This window comes from Panthera pardus, unplaced genomic scaffold (genome assembly GCF_024362965.1).
Source record: "Panthera pardus isolate Hobbes unplaced genomic scaffold, ASM2436296v1 HiC_scaffold_17, whole genome shotgun sequence".
NCBI lineage: Eukaryota > Metazoa > Chordata > Mammalia > Carnivora > Felidae > Panthera > Panthera pardus.
Window position 1 is genome coordinate 134,296,010 of NW_026526732.1, and position 20,027 is coordinate 134,316,036.

The window sequence follows — 20,027 nt, forward strand, 5'->3', positions numbered from 1 at the left end:
AACAGTCCTCTACTTGGTTCTACTCAAAATTTGATATTTAAATGTGTTAGAGTATACTTGAAAAGCTAGCAGGAAAGATGGATTCTTCAGAGTTTTAGCTGATATTTTCTTATTTTTTAAAGGTTTTTCCCCAACAGATTCTCCTAGGCAATCAATTTGTATCAGCCCTAATTGTAAACATTTATCAAATAAGATGGGCACAAAAATTAAAAGAATACAAAATAGGATATTTCATTTATCCTCATTACTTCCCACCATTCAAAATATGATTTTATTTTGCTTTTGGAAAATAAATATTGAAAAAATAATAACTATAATATCTTTACCTTAATGGCAGATTAACTTAATATATAGAAACCAAGAGAGGATTAGTGCCTGAAGTATAAGAGGCACCATGTCAATATTTGTTGATTCACAAAAACAAGCCTGAATTGCTGTAATATACATGTACAAAGGATCTCTCTGAATTAGTGGTTAGACAATTAGTTTTATGCAGAAATAGACCTTTTCTGAATGTGATTTCTAGAATTGCACTCCCTCTAGGATGAAACACAGATCCCTGAGACACTTAAAAAACTTAACATCTCTATTGAGGTATAATTGATATACAAAAAATTGCATGTTTAATGTATACTATTCGATGAGCTTGGGACTTCGACATCTTTAAAGGAAAAATTACTCTGTTATAAACCAAGAAAAGAAAGCAATGTGTAAATTCTATAAATATAGAAGATTAACTAAAAATACAAAAAGCTCCTCTCTCTGCTTGATGTGGAAAGCTGACTCGTCTTGTTCAGGAAGAACAATCTAAATTCTTTGAGAATTAATTTATCTTTTATTTCTCTTAAAGCATGACAAAACCCATTGGGGGATTGGGAGGAAGGACAAAGCCTGGTATAGCAATGCATTTCATTCCCCTTTTCCTTTGAATGATATCCTACTTTACATAGAGTTTCTGGCTTGAAATTATGATTACTAGAAAATTTGCTGCCATATTTACAGTCAGCAGTTACCAGCATACTTATGCAAAGCATTAGAAAATTAGATGGTGTTTAATATTTTTTCCTGGATATTAATCAACATTGTGCCTTGTCACACCAAAGCTGGTCATTTTTCCACTAGACAGTGGCAGAGGACTGACACTTCAAAGCAAGCCAGGATAATCAAGGAAAAATATGGCCTATAAATTCTGGTTCAAACTGATTTTTCTAAAGAATGAAAACTTCCCTTGTAATGTGTTTTAACAAATATATGCTTATAAACAGGATGCCACTTAACAGCAATAACAATCATATTTAAACATATCCAAAATACAAAATGATGTGAAAGGAATAGTGATTGATGAAATTTTCTTTCACAATTTGAAATCAGCAGAGTATACAAATCTCTAGGATAAAATTATAATTACATCATTAGAGAGATATTTGCCATTTGTTCTTAAATAAAACTTTCTTAGGAATCCTCATAAGTCTACAGTCCTGAAAAGCTATGCTTTCTTTCTTTATCATAAAGAAACCATATGTATGGCTAAAATCTATCATTCATATCTGTGCATTCATTTGAGCTTTTAATCTATGTTAGTTGGATGAATATGTATCATGTTAAATATATGTAAAACATAATAATAATGCAAATCAACAAACACCCACACATTCAGGATCCGATAAAACATGGCCAAGTTTAGAAGGAAATACTTCATGGAAAAGTAGGACTTCTATAAAATCACAAAATTGAAAATTCAACCTAGGTATTTAACATTACACTATTTTCCTCTTTATTACTTTTCTTCACAGCCAGTCTACTATGGTTTGGCTTTCTACTACAATAACCTAGCAAGGAACAAAGAAGAAAAGCAATTAGTTCACAGGGCAAGGGCTGAGGTGTGGAAGTCATTTGGGACAAAAAAGCAAAATGTTACAGAAACACTAAAGGACAATGTACTTCAAGGTCTGAGAAAGCAACCAAGAAGTTCTCAGTGTGAAAATGGATTGCTTTACAGGTAACAAATTCAAAGAACAAAGTATCCAGGAGAAAAAAAATTTCCTTTAATTGAATAACAAGAACAGTTAGTGTGATCCACTACTGCTGGCATATAGAGTTATTTGGAAAAACTCCACTAACACCACCCATATGTCCTGTCCTACGCAGATGGCCAGATAAAGTTGCCAGAGAGAAGGCCCTGTAGTTCAGCCAAAACTCACTGCAGAATAGTTGTTTGTTGAAAAGCGCAGTCATGGGATTTTAGAACTTAAAGGGACTTGAAATTTCTCTCTCCTAACCACCTTATTTTAAAAAAGAGATAACTAGACCTCTCAAGAGGTCAAAGAACACATCAGATCAGGGTCAATATCAGGCTCTACCCAAAATGTGGGTTTCTGGACTGCAAGTGTAATTAACCTATATCATCTGTACCTATCAACCAACAGCACTATAGTCAGCTGTTGATTTTTCAAGAACTATGGATATTTTTGTTTCTCTTGGTATTTCACTCCTCATACTCCACTATGGATGCAAAAATAAGTACACATTCAAATCAATTGGCTATACTCTATGTTACCACTTTTGTTATGAGTTCAGTCAGAAAGAACCAATGTTCAGACTGTTGTCCAAAGTATGAACTGAAAATTATCTTTGGCTTTTTATTTTTTGTGTGTTTCTTGTCTCTTCATACCACAGAAAGTATAAAGAGAACTCAGAAAGCTCTGCCCTGTTGGGGGACTGGCCTGGGATACTGGTCAGCAGTAGAATACGAGCAGCAGCTTGAAGATGAGCTCATGGAAGGCAGTTAGGTGCAGGTGGGCAGGGTAAGTCCTCCAGGGCACTCAGTTGTGAGCAGCCAGGAGACAGCCACAGAGGGCACACTGAGCAGGCATTTTGCACACTGATGCTCGTAATTGTCTTCAGGAATTATAGCCAATAACTACAAGGCAAACTCGGCTGAGTTAACAGTATAGATACGTGAAATCTATTGAATTTGGAGAAAACTGCCTTTAAGGAATTTATTTATTTATTTATTTATTTATTCATTTATTCATTCATTCATTCATTCATTTAACTTGAGAGAGAGAGAGGGAGAGAAAGAGGACAAGCTGGGGAAAGGGGCAGAGGAAGAGAGAGAGAGAGAAAGAGAGAGAGAATCTCAAGCAGGCTCCACTCTCAGTGCAGAGTCTGACATGGGGCTTGATCCCATGACCCTAGGATCATGACCTAAGCTGAAATCAAGAGTCGAATGCTCAACTGACTGAGCCAGCCAGACATCCCTGCTTTTAAATTCCTTAAATTCTCCTTAGGGAATTTAAAATCTTTTATTGGGTTTATGGGAAACCAAGGTGATATCTGACTTGTGATGAAGGGACTCAGATAAAAATTGTGTCATATTAGAACAAAAAGAAATAAGATATGAAGCCAGACACTCAAATGTTATGCAAGTCATTTCTAAAGTTTCTTGGAAATGGGAAGTCTTCACAAAGGAGTGTCAATAGGGTTCAAATCCTACACAAAAATCCAGAGGCCAGGAACATGGTTCCCTACTTAAGTGAAACCCAACTGGTGCTCCTGCTCTCAATGGGGTGATATTCCTTGACAGCAGATGTATAAAGTGGCAAGCCAGCTGGTGTGCTGCCCTAAGCCCTGATCTATTTATTAGGGGAAATACCATGTCAGTGGAATCAACTGGAAATATGGTACCATTTTCTAAGTCTTTTCTGTGATTGCAGACACTACTGATAAAATGCAAATTGGCCTTGTTCCTCCTGAAATATATAGAAACTTCAAGTGGAAAGTTTTAAAAAACAAAAAAAGAAAAAACCCACAAACACGCATAAAACCCAAAACAAAAATGCCAACCATCTATTGTCTAACAATTTAAAATAAATGAAATGTTATCTTATGTTGTAACAAGTTCTTCATTCAGAACAGAAAGAGGTCTAAATTCCTATTCACAGAAAATCACAGATTGTCCTGCCCTCTCTGTAGCAGCAGGGTAGACCTATCACGGAAGGGAGACCCCCTGGCCACTAAAATGAGTCATTTCACATTCTGACCCACTTCCCTCTCTGCAGGTTCATTATCTCTCATATCTCTCTGGTAGTAAGTGACTTTCCTTCATCTCTCTGTTCTCCAGACCACCTACAGATACAGTCTACTGCCAGAGGCACCCCAGTATAAACACAGGTGGTAAACACAGCTGCATCGTTGGGCTGGGTGGCAGTGATGACCATATGGTTGGAGTAACACTGTTGAAACACCATATCCCTACATAGATCCAGCTTTATTTACAGTTTTCTTAATAAAATATGCAAATAGCAAGTCAATAGAAAACCACAGAGCTCTACTTTGCTGTAAAATTGAGTGGAGACATTTGACTATTTTGAGGACTTTACACAAAAAGAGCTCTGAAGCTGATGAGAAACATAGATGCTAAAACCTAACATAAAGGTATTTGCTAGAATTACACAATAGTGAGATTAAGGTAAAAGCAAAATGATGCAAGGGGCTTCCTTAACCAATAAACCCAATCCAGGAACGGCTACAATAGAGTTGTAATTGTTACAACCTTGGAGTATTTCAAATTGTTCTTGTGATTTTAAACCATAAAAGACACCAGCAAAGGATGACAAAGTTGGGTGGTATTGAGTGAAAGATCTCAAACATTCATATATTGTCAAGATTTACATATCAGATTTTGCTTATCTTTTATGCTTTTAAGTGACCATTAAGCATATTTTAAAATAGACAGCTGAAAACAGCCATCTCTCCAGCTTTGCTACTATAAGGTACTGCTATTTTCAGTAGTTTTAGTTTTTCATTAAACATTCATTGAGTATCTACAATGTGTGAGGCATGAGTGCAAAATATAAAGTCCCTTCCCTCAAGGAGTTTATATCCCAGTGGAAGGAGACAAAAAAAGTAAACAAGTAAGCAATAATATATTTATAGTCTGTGATTAGTGCTATCATTGGGTGGCTATTGTATTCAAAACCTGCTATGTAAGGTTCTGTGGTGTCTAAAACAATGAATAAGACAGGAATCTGCCAGCAAAGGACTTAGAATCTATGAAATAACAGACCAAACAATTATCAGTCTCTGATAAAAAGCATCACTAAGATATGGCAAATTACAGTTGTTTTGAGGATTAGATTCTATAAAAACTATGGTCCATTACAAACTGATATGCCATGCAGTATGAAACTTCAGGTGTTCATTTAATGTAAAAAAAAATCTAAAAAACAGGGACTGTCATAGTGTTTTCTAAGCCTGAAACCAAAGGAATTTCATGCTTCAAAGTTCTTTTCTCTTTAGGTCAAACTAAATCTGATGTAGAATTAAAAACACAAAGTTATATGGTGATATTGAATTGCCTCAGTATCTACCACTGCAATTTTAATTTAATGATATTATTTGCTGCCAGCTTCTGCATATACTGCACTAACATTTGTTAGCTGGCTTCAGAATACAGACCAGAAATTTAAGTAAAAGAAAATACCACCAGTAATTTTTATATTAGCACAAGATTCTCTCCTCTTTTGTGCTTTTGTTTCAGGTATACAGTACTGCCATTCTTCTGATCCAGGAAAGATCTATGAGTCCTCAAGAGCCATTCATACCAGCATAATTGAAGAATTGCCTAATTTGAGAAATGGTGTGTTACTGAGACCCAAAGGGGAGAAGATTAGCACAGGGATTAGTTTCACTTTAAGCAGGGTATCACTGCCAGGGATACAGAAAATTTAATTTCCTTTCAGCTTCTGCTTCCAGGTGTCCGACTCATGTTTTCTGTGTCTTTTAACATGGATGATCCTGGGACAGTCAAGTTATTGCACACTGGAGCAACACTTTGACACGTCTTCTTCTTCTTTTAAGTTTATTAATTTGAGAGAGAGAGAACACGAGCAGGGGAGGGGCAGAGAGAGAGAGGGAGAGAGAGAATCAATGTGGGCCTTGATCCCACAAACTGTGAGATCATGACCTGAGCTGAAACCAAAAGTTAGACACTTAACCAACTGAGCTACCCAGATACTCCTTAACAAGTCTTCTGATGTACAGACTGAAGAGAGTCATGCTAAATCCCACCACTCAAAGCATCTATACAAAAAAATCACCTTTTCTTAGGATATATTTCTCTAATAGGTTTGTAATTCAGCACATACAGATATTTGAGTTGTAATAATTATAGGTTTTTTTTGGTCTATGATAATGACTATCTCAGCTGGATTTCCCCCAGAAGCCCACTCTGAGATATGGTTTCAAGGGCTAGTATTTAACTTAGGAGATGATACTAAGGAAACACAGAAGGGAAGTGAGGAAGCCAGGAGGGAAAGGGAAGGAAGCCAATAAAAAGTATACTGTGAAGGTGTTCCTGAGGCCATTGGAGTTCAATCTTAAGGGAAGGTCTGGAATATGCTGGGTAACATGCTTTTGAGCTACCCTAGGATTGAGGCAACTGGATAGTTATATACAAAATCCTTGCCTACCTTTGGCTGAAGCCTGCATCTGGGCCAATGAATTCTCCAGTGCTTCCAGCTTGCCCTGTGTCTAGGAAAAAAAGCCCTAAGGCAAAAAGGGGTATGTGTTCCAGGAAAGTAGCCATTAGAGAGTAAAGGGGACAGCAAAGGGGTATGGGTAGGCTCTGACAGCCTCTGCTACTATCTATCCTTTGCATGCTGTGTTGTGTTCACTTTGTTCTGTCTCTGATTCCTTATGCTGATGTCCAGTCATACCAACATCAGATGTATTGATACATCGAAATATGGGCTCATGTTGTAGTTGGTCCTGAGGCCACAGTGATTCCATCACCTTCCTCCTTTACCACCCATTCTAGATTCCCCTCATTCTCAACTAGCACTTCTGCTGGCCTGTACTGCTTGCTTGATGAAGTGATCCTGACCTTTATACCTGTGGGGTCTGAGCCAGTTGCCATGCCCTTGTCAGGCCAGGGTTGCTATGTTGCCCATTTACTGTTATCATCAGGCATGGAAAGATGCCCAGGGAGTGCCCTGAGTTCTAGAAAAAATACTCCCTGTCCTATTTCCTCTTGACCATAATGGTCATTTTTTGTTGCGCAAATGAGGAGCCCAAATGAGGAGAGGCCTTTAGATTTAATGGAACCTTGTGTTCCTTGGAAGAGCATTCTCTCCCACCACAAGAGCCAGGACTCTATCTGAGGTGCAGTACCATATGCTGGCATTAGGTTCAAAATACATATTGCATCGAATAACATAGCATCTCAACCCTGCAAAATATTTTCTCCAAGCTGGAGCCTTAGTTCTCCAAGCTGGAGCCTTTAAGAGGTCATTCTAAAGTTCTCTCAGAGTGGCAGCTTCTGGGTGTGTGATGTAGGGTAGAACTAGTAGATCTTGTATTGTCCTCTTTGTCAGACTTGTTTCACTCTTAAGTGTGTCCCTGGTCCCAGATATTATTATGGGAAATCCCATGATGATAAATAAAACACTCTGTGAGCAACTGGATAGTGATGCTTGTCAGGGCTCTGCAGACAGGGAAGACAAACCAAAACCCAGGATATGTAACTGGGTCTGAAGAAATTAATTTGCCAAGTAGTTGCACTGGCCTTTGCAGTTGGAGGGAGTGGACACACTATCTGGATCTGCTTGTTGAAAGGGGTCCATGGAGCTCCATCCCTGCTACTATGGCTATACCATTCACAGGCCCACTGCATAAACATTGGTGTGACCCAGGACTGAGGGTGTTGGTCAAATCATCCTGGGTACTGAGTTCTCCTCTGCTGTGGATGCTCTATGGTGGGCATTCATGTGAGACATAAAAATTGACCAAAGATGAAATTTGGGTGAAGCACATGTCTGAGTTCTTAGAATGAGAGATGGCAAAACCTTTATCATGGTTGTGCCTCTGCTTCACAGCTATCCTCCTTTCCACTTAGCTGTAACTGGTGACTCCAACAGGTCTCATATCTTTGGGAATTTCTAGACCAAAAGCAGATTTAGCATACTCATAATTCTGTTTAGTGCCAATGGCAGGCCAACTCTTCCAAGAACTTTGTTCCTATGCTCAGCTCCACTCTGATAGCAAACATAGGCTCCTGTATACCTCAGGTCAGCACATACTAACTTTGCTTGGAGCCAGGTGAGGGAATCCCTTCTAAGCCCTGAAAAGATGTCTGATCTCAATTGTTTGCATCTCTCTTTATAAAGCAGTGTGACTTTAGTGTGACTACATATTGTCCAAACAGAGGCATTTTTGACAATGAAAGGGACACTCTTAACAGTTAAGCCAGGATAACAGACAAAAACCAGAGCTATCTCATGCAGAGTGGGACAAATGATCATCCTAGTTACTTGATACGTTAATAGTCTAAGTGGCCAATTTAAATTCCAGAACAACCAGAAAAATCCCTCTAAATATTGTTACACAAGCTTAAACTCCATTGTCCTCCATAATAACATTTCTTTGCACAGACTTTCAACTCCTTTGTTTCCTGCTCCTTTTGCCTTGTAAAACTCCATCCTCACTTAGAACTAATTTTCTACTATTTCTCTACCTACACCAGAGCAGCCAAAGCATAACCAAGCATGCTGACTGATTCCATTTTAAATTTAGGACTACACATCCCAAGAAAGCTCTCAGCCCTGCCTGGAAATCTTGCCATATTTTCTTAGTAATTTGATTCGCAGTATCCAAGACAAAGATTTCACCTTTTCTCCTTAAACCTCCGTTGCCTCCCATCCTCCATTTTCATGGATGATCTTACTGAGTCTTCTGCTAATAAAGTAGAAACAACCAGAATTCTATTTTCTCAGTTTCCTATCACCACTTTCCCTTCATCCCCACCATTGTCTTTTCAGTGCAAACCAGTCATTTCTTGCCTAGGCTGTTGTAGTCACTCCCTAAGTGCCATTCTTTTTCCTCTAACCAGGCTCTGATTTATCCTCAGCCCAGCCAGATCCCGAAAGGAAGTGACTGCCTTTAATTCACCTTTATATCTCCAATGCCCTGCACAGCGCCTAGCCCATGCAGTTGTTCCTTAAATTTAACTACAACAGTTACCAAGTCTCAGAGTCTCCAGGTGGTAGCCTGGCATTCTCCTCCACAATATCCAAGGTCCTGTGGCTTTTGTGTCTTGCCTACCCTTCAAGAGCCTCGGTAGGAACTACAACATCCCGATTCGGTGCAGAACCCACCAGAAACGCACCGTCTCATCCTACATCCTCCTAGAGGAGATCAGAGGGTACCGAACCGACGCTGCAAGCTGCGGATCCCCTCGGCCTCCCCGCCCCAACCCTCCAGCGTCCCAGCCACGCCTTCTGTCCTGCGGCCCCAGCGCCAGTCCCAGCCCTACCGGAAGCCTGTCCCGACCCTCCCACCAGCTCTTCCCGCAGAGGCTTGGATCATCTAGGACTCGGAGCTCGACTATCCGGCGGATCGACGCTCTCGGCGCTCCCAGCGGGCGGAAGTGAAGGCGCCGGCGGTTAGGGCAGCCACCGCCCGGGACTCTTCGCAAGAGCCGCCGGGAGCTCGGTCGTTGCGGGCCGTAGGGGGCGGCAGGCAGGCTGGAGGTACGTTGTGGAGCCTGGAGGTCCTGGCTGAAGGCCAGCCTGGGGAGGTACGGACAGGCAGGGCGGCGAGCGCCGGCGGCTGGCCTGGTTCCCAGAGAGACGGGTGGAAGTGGTCCGCCGGCGCCGGTGTCAGTCTCCTGCACCGCTCTTCAGTCCTTGACTGAGGAGGAAGGCGCCGCGCGGTTCCTGTCCGCACCTCCGCGCCGTCCCTGACACCTGCTAGAGGCCCAGAGACCTTCACCCCTGCGCCGGTCATGGGCCTCCAGAACACTGACCATCGACCGGTTGGTTGTAGTCGGCTTCACTCGTCCCCCTTGCGTCCCTGCGTATTGTCACTGTGTCAGGTGTAAGAATTTATTCGCGAAGAGCGAATGTGAGACATGTTTTGCTTGTTTTGCTTAAGTTTGCGTCATTTAGAGCTATACTGAGCATTTTCTAGGTGCCTTTCATTCACTGTTCTAAGCGTTTACATTTACTAACTTAATTCTCACGAGAGGTAGATGCTGTATATTATCCCCATTTTACAGAGGGAGAAACGGAAGCCCGGAGTGGTTATGTAACTAGCCTGTAGTTAGTCTTTTAACTTCGAGACAAGGCACCGAAGCTCTACAGCCTGCACACCCAAACACGGTGTCATCTCTCATGTAAGCCTGGTGATGCTAGCTTGCTATCCCAAGATTTTGTATAGACACTTCCTTAATTTCCAAGAAACGGTTCTTGTAAAAGATTGTCTTTAAATGGAAATAAGCTATTCTTAATCAGTAAAGGTCAATTATAATGATAGGTATGAGAAAGTTTTTTTTTTTTTCTCCCATGAATCTGAGTAAACTTACAAGGAAACCTTTTAAAAAGGCTTACCCAGCCACACTTTAATTAAATCATTTGGATGGCACTATATTGAAAAACTAGTTATTTTTTAATTTTTTATTAAAAATGTTTTTTTAGTGTTTATTTGTTTTTGAGACAGAGTACTAGCGGAGAAAGGGCAGAGAGAGAGGGAGACACAGAATCTGAAACAGACTCCAGGCTCCGAGGTGTCAGCACAGAACCTGATGCCAGGCTTGAACCCATGAACCATGAAATCATGACCTGAGCTGAAGTCTGAGGCTTAACCGACTGAGCCACCCAGGCACCCTGTAAAGCTAGTTCTAACTGAGGTCTTGTGGCTCAGTCTCCTAATACATTATATTTTCTGTATAAACATTAGTACATTCTAGTCAGGCTCTGTGTAACTGACTCTACTAACAGAAACAATGCCAGAAGCTTCCTGAGGATCATCTGTGTGTCCAAAGTTGTTGACTGAAAGGGTGGTAATAAAAAGAGGATGATGTGTGTTTACTACTCAAATGTTCTCTTCTGTTTAGGAACTTTAAAACATTTTTTTTTTTTAATGTTTATTTTTATTTTTGAGAGAGAGAGAGAGAATGTGAACGGGGGAGGGACAGAGAGTGAGAGGGAGACAGAGTCCCATTCAAGCTCAGACTCACCAAAGGTGAGATCATGACCTGAGCTGAAGTTGGATACTTAACTGACTGAGCCACCCAGGGGCCCCTAAGTAGGAACTTAATTTAAACAAGGAAACAGGATCCCCCAGTGTAATTTGGAATGACTCTTGAAAGGTTCAGAAATTTCTTTATCGTGGCAAGCATTTAATTTTCTGTACTGAATATAATTTTGAAATGTTACCTTTTGAAAAGATGATTGTTAATCTGCTTAAATTTTCACTCATTGCACTAATATTTGAGAGCCTGTTATGTATGAATTGTAGGGAAAATGAAATCAGAACTCAAATTTTGCAAAGCAGCCTTCTAGTAGAGGACTTTGCATAATTTCTAGCACCAGGAAATGGCAGGATTAAGCCAGAGTATAGGAAATGCTATGTATAGTTATGTATATAGTTAATCTTTTAATTACTTTTTCACCCATTTTCCCATTTATTCATCTTCATGTAGCCAGGATCTAGTTAGCACCTACCACATCCCAGGAGCTTCAGTGTTTATTGAATGGATAAGTTTTAGGCCAGTGTTGAGTAGAGAGGATTTTGAAATTGACTGGCATGGGAAATAACATTGATCACTGTGCTAAGCAGTATGCTAGAATGTTGATTGTTCTCAGATGGTGAGGAATGTGTTCATGCATCTCCTGGATTGCCTGGTGAAATTGCATGGTAGTAGTGTTGTTATTATCACATGGTTCAGTGTATGTTTATGTTAATTTAAAATAATTATTCTTTTAAAAAAGATGTTTATTTATTTTTGAGAGAGTGAGAGTGAGTGGGGGAGGGGCAGAGAGGGAGGGAGACAGAACCGGAAGCAGGCTCCATGCTATCAGTGCAGAGCCTGACATGGGGCTTGAACCCACAAACTGTGAGATCATGACCTGAGCTGAAGGCAGATGCTTAACTGACTGAGCCACCCAGGGGCCCATAAAATAATTACTCTTGATACAAATACACAAACTTAAAGTAATTGTAGAGAATATGACTCTTGAAGCTATGGGTACACCTATAGTCATCTTTGGCCCTCAGTTTGAAAATTATGGAGTCAAAAGGTTTTTCAGCTTAGGAGTCAAAGCAGCCATTTACTTGTCTGTGAGCTACCACCTACCTGCTTCATAGCATGGGCATAGCCTCTTTGGGCTTCAGTTTCCTTTTTCCTGTAGTCAGGGAATATATAAAACTAGATTAAGATTTTTTTCCGGGTTTGAAATTTTTCAGCTCAGTGAATCCAAAACCAGTTAGCACTTGTCCTATCCCTGTGTTGTTTTAGGGGCTATAGGTATTACTGGTATTTACATCTGTCAAAAGGCTAAGTTCTGGCTGGATGGAGATTAGTTTTGGCCATTTTTGTATCTCCCACTTTAGCATATGCTTGACATACACATTAGAAATAATATTAGCTTAGATTCAGAAGGGGCATTTTTGCTCTCAATTAAAGAATATCTAAGAACTAAACTATAATATTTAGTGTAAGAATAGCAGGAATTCAGAGAAGGGGATCTTTTGGGGTTAGAGTAATTGGGAAAACTTCATGGAGGTCAGACCTTAATGGGGAGGATGTGGCCCTTCATAGGGAAGGCACTGGAACGTCTGGGTGGCACACAGAAGAAGGCCCACAGGCTGGTAAGTAAGTATGTTTTGGATTATGGAGTGCCTTGAAGGTAAAGCTGAGGGGTTTGGAACTGACTTATTATGCATTTTTTTTCCCCCAGGAAAATTGTATTAGGCTTGCTCTAAAGTTTCATCAACATTCTTTAACTTTAATACCATTGGTAGCATTTAAGACTGGGGTGCATCCCAGGCTTAATTTTCGGTTTTGATTTTAGTAATTCCTTCTACTTACTATTTCCTGCTTAAAATAAGTCTTGGTGCTGGTAGTGGGAACAACAGTGGACACTGGGATTTGGGAAACCTGGAGTTTAGTTAATTAGAATGTAAGCTGCATAAGGTGGATCCAAGCAGGCACCTAGAGTGGTGCATGGCACAAAGTTAGCATTCAATAATGTGCATTGATGAATGAGTTCTCCTTTTGCTGCTTGCTAGCTGTGGTGCTCGCTAGCTGTGCTGCTCTTGTAAGGTTGTCTCATAGTTTCATCTGTAAGATTTGATGAATTTTTATTTTTTAATGTTTATTTATTTTTGAGAAAGAGAGAGAGAGTGAGAGACAGTGTCAGCAGGCTTCAGGCTCTGAGCTGCCAGCACAGAGCCTGACGTGGGGCTGGAACTCACGAGCTGTGAGGTCAGACGTTTAACTGACTGAGCCACCCAGCTGCCCCAAATTTCCTGAATTTTTAAAGGCCTTTTCCACTTACAAAGTTATGTGATATTGAAGATTATATGATTTTAACTTTGGTTGTATTATAATTTTACTGAAAGACAAAACAAGACTGAAAGCCAGGGATATTTGGTTTTAGTTTAATGAAATCCCCATGTGATTGACATGATGTGTATCTGGATAAATGAGGGTCTCAGCAGGAAGCAGAATTCATGCCAGATGGTTCAAGTAGGGAGATTTTAATAAAGGCACTACTTGCAGAGGTATGGGCAGGGTTAGGGAACAAACAAGGGACAGTGAGGCCCAAAGAGAAACTGACAACAAGTAGAGGGAACAAAAGGACAAACTACAGCCTACTGAGAGCTGGAGCCAAGCAAAGGGGTATGGCTATTGCCAGAGATGTACCTGGGAGTGGGGAAGCAGGACTAAAATGCCGATACCTGAAACTAGTCCACTTCTGAAATGCAAAGCTCAAATCTTCCACTCTTTGCATAGTGTCTTATCTTTCTCACCCTCACTCAGTTACCTCCATTACAGCTGCACTTTTACTGGATCTTTGGTCACTCTCATACCAGAATGCTCAATTGTATTATTATCCATTTGTAGCATCTGGCTGGCAAATTCTCCACCCTGGACCATCTCAGTTCTTTACCTTCTTTAATGCTTGAACTGAGTTGCTGAAACCAACAGGGGAAAATTCTAGCATCTAGATTTGTACTCCTATGGATCCATGGTCATCAGTCTCAACTGACCATCAAAGAGTTTTCTAGGGTTTTCCTTGTAAGTGTTTGCTTCTGCTCTCTGCAGAATGTATTTTAAGCATTTTCCATTTTTCTCAAATCTCTCATCCTTTCACATAATCTATACTCCCAGCAGATACTCTTGCCACCTACTTCACAACGAATAGAACTATCAGTGGAGAATCCCATGCTTTTTCTTCCAAAAAACCTTTCTTCTTTCCCCAGTTACCCCAAAAGAGATTGCATTTATCCTAAGACATATGTCCCAGGCCTCTGTATCCACTCTTGCCTTTGGGAGCACTTTATTTAGTTGTTCATTGGCCAAAGGCTCATTCTTGTCAGCCTTTAATCATGCCTAGAGACAGATGACAATTAAAGCAAAATAGAAAAACAGTAACAATAAAAAACTAGCATGCTCCTTTGATTTCGCATTCCTCTATTCAAATTTTTTTCCATCCTAGGCAAAATTCTTAAATAGTTGTTTAAGTCCATTTCACACTCATCCCACTGCTTTCTGGTTTCAGTACCTATCACTCTATTGAATGTCAGGGTCATCCATGACTTCCTTGTCACAAAATCTTGTTCCTATCATTTTCCCAGTATAGTGCCTGGGACATAGCAAGTCCTTAATAAATATTTGTTTTGACTGAATTATCTGAGGTTCCTTGTTCCAAATTTTAGTTTATTTATCTCTTTAATGAGGAATCCAGCACTGTCATCTTTTGAGGTGCTAGATGACCAATCTGTATATATCCCAAATCTTCTTGATGGACTAAACAAAGATAAAAATCAGTTTTATTTGATAATGCCTTCTTCAGTATTGTCCACGTGATCTGTGTTTCTGAAAAAAAAAAAAAAACAAAAACACTGGGATGCTTTTCTTTTCTGAAGAAATAATATTTTCTGAAATATCAAGAAGTAATGTTTTGTTCACCCAATGTAAATCTAACGAAGATGAGGGTGGTAAGGGACATGGGTACAATTGGCAATAGACTGGTGAATGAATAATGCTGTGCTTTTACATGAACTACGATTCCTTTTTCCTTCCATTGAGTAGTGTATTTTCTTTAAAATTTTTGTTTTTGTTTGTGTTTTTGGAGGGTGGTGGATTTGCACTGGCCTGTTTCACTTTCAGTATGCTATCAGTGTCCAGTGACATAATTTAGAGAACCAGCCACCTTTAGACCTAACAGCTTTTGACTTTGAAGTGTAGTGAAGCTAATTGTCTTCTAGGAAGACTTAGCCTGCTGAGGCAGGGGATTTTAAAGTTTCTGGGAAATAAAGAATGAGACTTTTAATTGATGGAACTAATTAAGATGGAATCCAGTGTTTGTTTTAGATTAGCTGTGTACTCAAGTATTTATGTAACAGATCAGTTATGTGGGAGCTCTAGAGAGCCAAATTGTCAGGCTTTTCCCCTATATACTCTCTTGCTTCCAGTATTCTTTTCTAGTTACTTCTTGTACATTCCCTTCCCTTTACTGCAAAACATTATAGCAAGAGTGAAGGGTTTTTTTTTCATTATGTATGTGTGTTTGTATATTTTTTAAATATTTATTTTTGGGAGAGAGTGAGAGAGACAGTGCACAAATGGGAGAGGGGCAGAGAGAGAGGAGACACAGAATCCGAAGCAGGCTGTCAGCCCACAGCCCAACGTGGGACTCAAACCCATAAACCGTAAGATCATATCATGACCTGAGCCAAAGTTGGACCCTTAACTGACCTGAGCCACCCAGGCACCCCTATATTATGTAATATTTATAGATGCATAAGTTTATAGATACATAATTCAGTGCCATTTATCAAAGTTAAATTTTTTTTAATGTTTATTCATCTTTGAGAGAGAGAGAGAGACAAGAGTGTGAGTGGGTAAGGGGCAGAGAGAGGGAGACACAGAATTTGAGGCAGGCTCCAGGCTCTGAGCTGTCAGCACAGAGCCCGATATGGGGCTTGAACCCACGAACCGCGAGATCATAACCTGAGCCGAAGTTGGACGCTTAACTGACTGAGCCACCCAGGCGCCCCTCGAAGTTTTATTTTTAAAATCATTGTTTTTTTTTCCCAAACGAATTAACACATAAAAAGTTATGCTTTCATTTAAAAACATAGTTATTTTGGGGAACCTGGGTGCCTCAGTCAGTTAAGTGTCTGACTTTGGCTCAGGTCATGATCTCATGGTTTGTGGGTTCGAGCCCCGCATAGGGCTTTGTCCTGACAGCGTGTAGCTTGGAACTCACTTTGGATTCTGGGTCTCCCTCTCTTTCTCTGTCCCTCCCCTCCTCGCATTCTCTGTCTCTCTTTTTCTCAAAAATAAATAATAAAACATTAAAAAAATTTTAAAAATTGTGTATTTAAATTATATTTTGTTTGTAGGAGTGATGAAGGAAAGAAGTCTAAAAAGAGCTGGGAAAGTAGGGATGCTTTATCTCTTATTTGTTCAGTCCTTCCTTTGTGCAGATGACTCACGTCATGATCCCAGGGTCATGGGATCCAGCCCTGCATCAAGCTCCACACTGAAAGTGGAGCCTGCTTGAGATTCTCTTTCTCTCTCCCTCTCTCCTCTCTCCCTCTTTCTCCCTCTTTCTCCCTCTTTCTCCCTCTTTCTCCCTCTTTCTCCCTCTTTCTCCCTCTTTCTCCCTCTCCCTCCCTCTCCTTCTCCCCCTCCCTCTCTCCTCCTCTCCCCCTCCCATCCATCCCCGCCTTGCATACTTAAAAAAAAAAATGTTGGATAGAAGAATTCATGTCCCCGTCTTTGAGACTTGTCCCACCCTGTGCCCTTAGATGGTAAAATGTGTGTTTGTGCTGAGATAACTTGATCTTGACCCTGCACAGGAAAAGTAGAATGAGTTTACAGAAAATGGAAGGAAACAAATTACCATTCTTTAAAACCCTTTTCCAGTATCTCAAGGAGATCCCTCTGGGGTTAGCCCAGCCCAACCCCAAGAGGCAAGTCTATTCTAGAACAGGTTGAACATGACTCAAAGAGGATGTGGTGAATTCTTCATTTGGTTCTGTTGCTGGGCGGCCTGAGTCTAGTGGCATGTAATTTTATCGTTGAAACTCTAGGCATCTCTGCAATGAGATTTTTCTGGGGTCCTTTGGATCCATGATGACTCTGGACAGGAAAAATCTATCTAGTGCTATTATTTTTGGGGGAAAACTTTCACTTTTCTGTGGCCTGATTTAAGAAAATAGTGCTTTAACATCAGGAGGCTTTCCCTGGCCTCTTTGGTGAGGGTTCTTCAAGTCTCCAGTGAATCAGAACTCCTGTTATTTCCAACTCCTGGTCTTATCCCTTTAGCTGAACCGAGCCTCTGGGGACCTCAGAGGGTAAGACACCTGATCACTTATTTCTTGTTAGCTATTAAAATCAGCAGGGGCACCTGGGTGGCTCAGTCGGTTAAGCGTCCGACTTCGGCTTAGGGCATGATCTCACGGTCCGTGGGTTCGAGCCCCGCATCGGGCTCTGTGCTGACAGCTCAGAGCCTGAAGCCTGCTTCAGATTCTGTGTCTCCCTCTCTCTCTGACCCTCCCCCTTTCATGCTCTGTCTCTGTCTCAAAAATAAATAAACATTTAAAAAAAAATTTACAAAAAAAAATCAGCAAAATTCTTCTTTAATATATAGTAAAAATTTGGTTAATCATTCTAAAGCTACTTTTGTGGTTACTATTTTTCTGTTTCTTTCCCTTAATATTTTTGTTACTAGTTATTTTTTTAAATGTATATTTAGACTGAAGTTATGTAAAAGATATTTTACCCTCTGTTATTCTACCAGTAAATATTTTGGAAAATCAAAGGTTGTGTTACAGTGAAGTATGGGAAAATTACAAAATTAAAATTTTCTGACCTCTGTTGCAGAAACACTAAATTCATTCTGTGTGCTCCATTAAAGGAAAAGAAGCAGACGGGTTAAAACCAATATAATATAAAATAAAAGAAAATGCACTTGTTTAAGTATACATTATAAATTATAAGAAAATGTGGCCTTTCCTCTTTATTTTAATGAAATACTTTTATAATGACAGTTTTCTCTTTTGACCTGTGATGGATAGAAGGTTAATTGATGTTAAATGCATGCTTTGTTAATCCTTCATCAGCTACTAAATTGGTATGGGGGAGTACAGGTCAAGGATACACAAGGCCATGGCCAGCTTGTTTTCTCAGGGAGGTTTTTCCCTTTCTCTAAACCACATATCACTCAGTCCAGCTGTATGTAGAGGAGATTCTCCACTTTCCCCTCCCCCCTTTCCCTCTCTCTTTTCTCACTCTCCTTCAACCTCCCCCCCCCCCCCCTTGCCCTCTGTGCTGCCGAGTGACAGCTTGTAGATGTTGCGTGCGAGGAGTTCAGCTGGCGCTGTGTGGTCTGAGTGTGTGGTCTCACTCAGTCGAGAGGCTGCTAACAGGGTGGATGAGAGAGAGCAAGACTGTTTACTTTAATTTATTTCGGATGCCGGAATTGTGCCCAGAGTTTCTCCTAAACTTGATTCCATAGCTAGCAGCTTCAATCCCTCACAGCTGTGGTGCAGTCTCAACTCCCTGTCTTCTCCCAACAGGCACTTTCCATAGCATCTGCCTGTTTAATCCCTGTGGCTCAGAAATGTTAATAGCACTGCTGAGTGCTGTGATTATTTTGCTTTCACTATGTCAAGATATATGGCCTTGAAGAAGTTTCTTTTGAGGTCAAGCTAGAGAAGTAAAGCAGAGATTTTAAGTAAGTGACAAAGTTGATGTATTTTTAGAAATGGGAAAAGCTATTATACAAAATTGGGTCAAATTAATCCAACTCTGCTCATGTAAAAGAATCTGGGAGTTGTGTGACAACAGTCTGTCATGTTTAACAATTTTAATAGAATTAACCAATTTAAGCTGACAGTTGATTCCTTGACCCTTTTTGAAAATCTGCATTGATTTTGGCATGCCTGTTTACTGTAATTATTATATTTGTCACATTGGCTTATAATACAGTGATATTGGCTTATAATACAGATCTGACAGGTTGAGACAAGTGAAACTTTTTATGCAGTAGTATAAATTTAGGACAATATCTTTTTTTCTAATTCTTTCATTGTAAATAAATTAGCAGTAGTATCTTGATTTTTGTTCCTCTCTCACTTCTGAACATTATTACTAAGATAGTCAAGTATTTTGTCATTTAAGTAAACACTAGACTGTTGATATCACTTGGGATTTCGCATTGCTTAGCTTCTTTATTTCCCCATCTTCCCCACAGTCTTGCTGGAATGGAGTTGGTGTTACCGATGTGTTGTCTAGGACTGGAAAGTCTCGGCCACTGACATTTTCCAGAGAGGTTAATATGTCTAGCTTATTGTTGTTCCACTATTTTCCCTGTCATTTTTGTTTTATTTAGTTATTTTTTAAAAGTTTATATATTTTGAAAAAGCGAGAGAATGAGAATGAATCTCAAGCAGGCTCCGGGCTGTTAGCACAGAGTCCAATGTGGGGCTCACCTCAGGAACCATGAGATCACAACCTGTGCTGCAGTCAGGAGTTGATGCTTAACCGACTCAGCCACCCAGGTACCTCTTCCCCATTATTTTTACCCTGAGTTTTAGTTAATGAACTCAGTTTCCATCACTGGGAGGGTAAATAAAGTCTTTCCTACTCCCTCCTGTTCTTTCGTCCTGGCCAAGGTTTTCTTTCTTTCATCTCATTTGATCTTAAATCAGAAGACTTTAAGAATTCAAGTAGTGTCAAATGCTTTTTTTTTTTTTTAATGCTATCATCTTGTATTTCCTCTTGTGTCCATTTTTTGAGTGTTCTGTTTGGTGGTGAAAATGGTAATCTATTGCTCCCAAGAATTCTGAAGCAAAATTAGTGTTATGCAAAACATTGCTACTATCTAATCCTGGAACATTTTCCTTACTCCACAAGAAAACTCTGAATCCTGTCAATCCTTTTCCATCCCCCCTTCTCTAGCTACCAATAATATACTTTATCGTTATGGGTTTACTTATTCTGAACT

The 20,027-nt window shown here is 40.1% G+C and overlaps 1 protein-coding gene and 1 long non-coding RNA gene across 3 annotated transcripts in view; one reads left to right on the top strand and one right to left on the bottom strand.

Annotated features, from left to right (window-relative positions):
• Positions 1 to 9,129, bottom strand: part of LOC109249490 (uncharacterized) — a 32,790-nt gene extending 23,661 nt beyond the window's left edge. Inside the window, exon 1 of the long non-coding RNA XR_002072606.2 lies at positions 6,474 to 9,129. This is a non-coding gene — a long non-coding RNA (uncharacterized LOC109249490). The remainder of the gene's footprint in view (positions 1 to 6,473) is intronic.
• A 262-nt stretch (positions 9,130 to 9,391) lies between these two features.
• EXOC2 (exocyst complex component 2) overlaps positions 9,392 to 20,027 on the top strand; it is a 280,017-nt gene continuing 269,381 nt past the window's right edge. Inside the window, exon 1 of one of the 2 annotated variants that reach the window (XM_019419921.2) lies at positions 9,392 to 9,530. The gene's annotated coding sequence lies outside the window, so the exon portion shown is untranslated. The remainder of the gene's footprint in view (positions 9,531 to 20,027) is intronic. The other variant, XM_019419920.2, reaches the window with a different exon arrangement.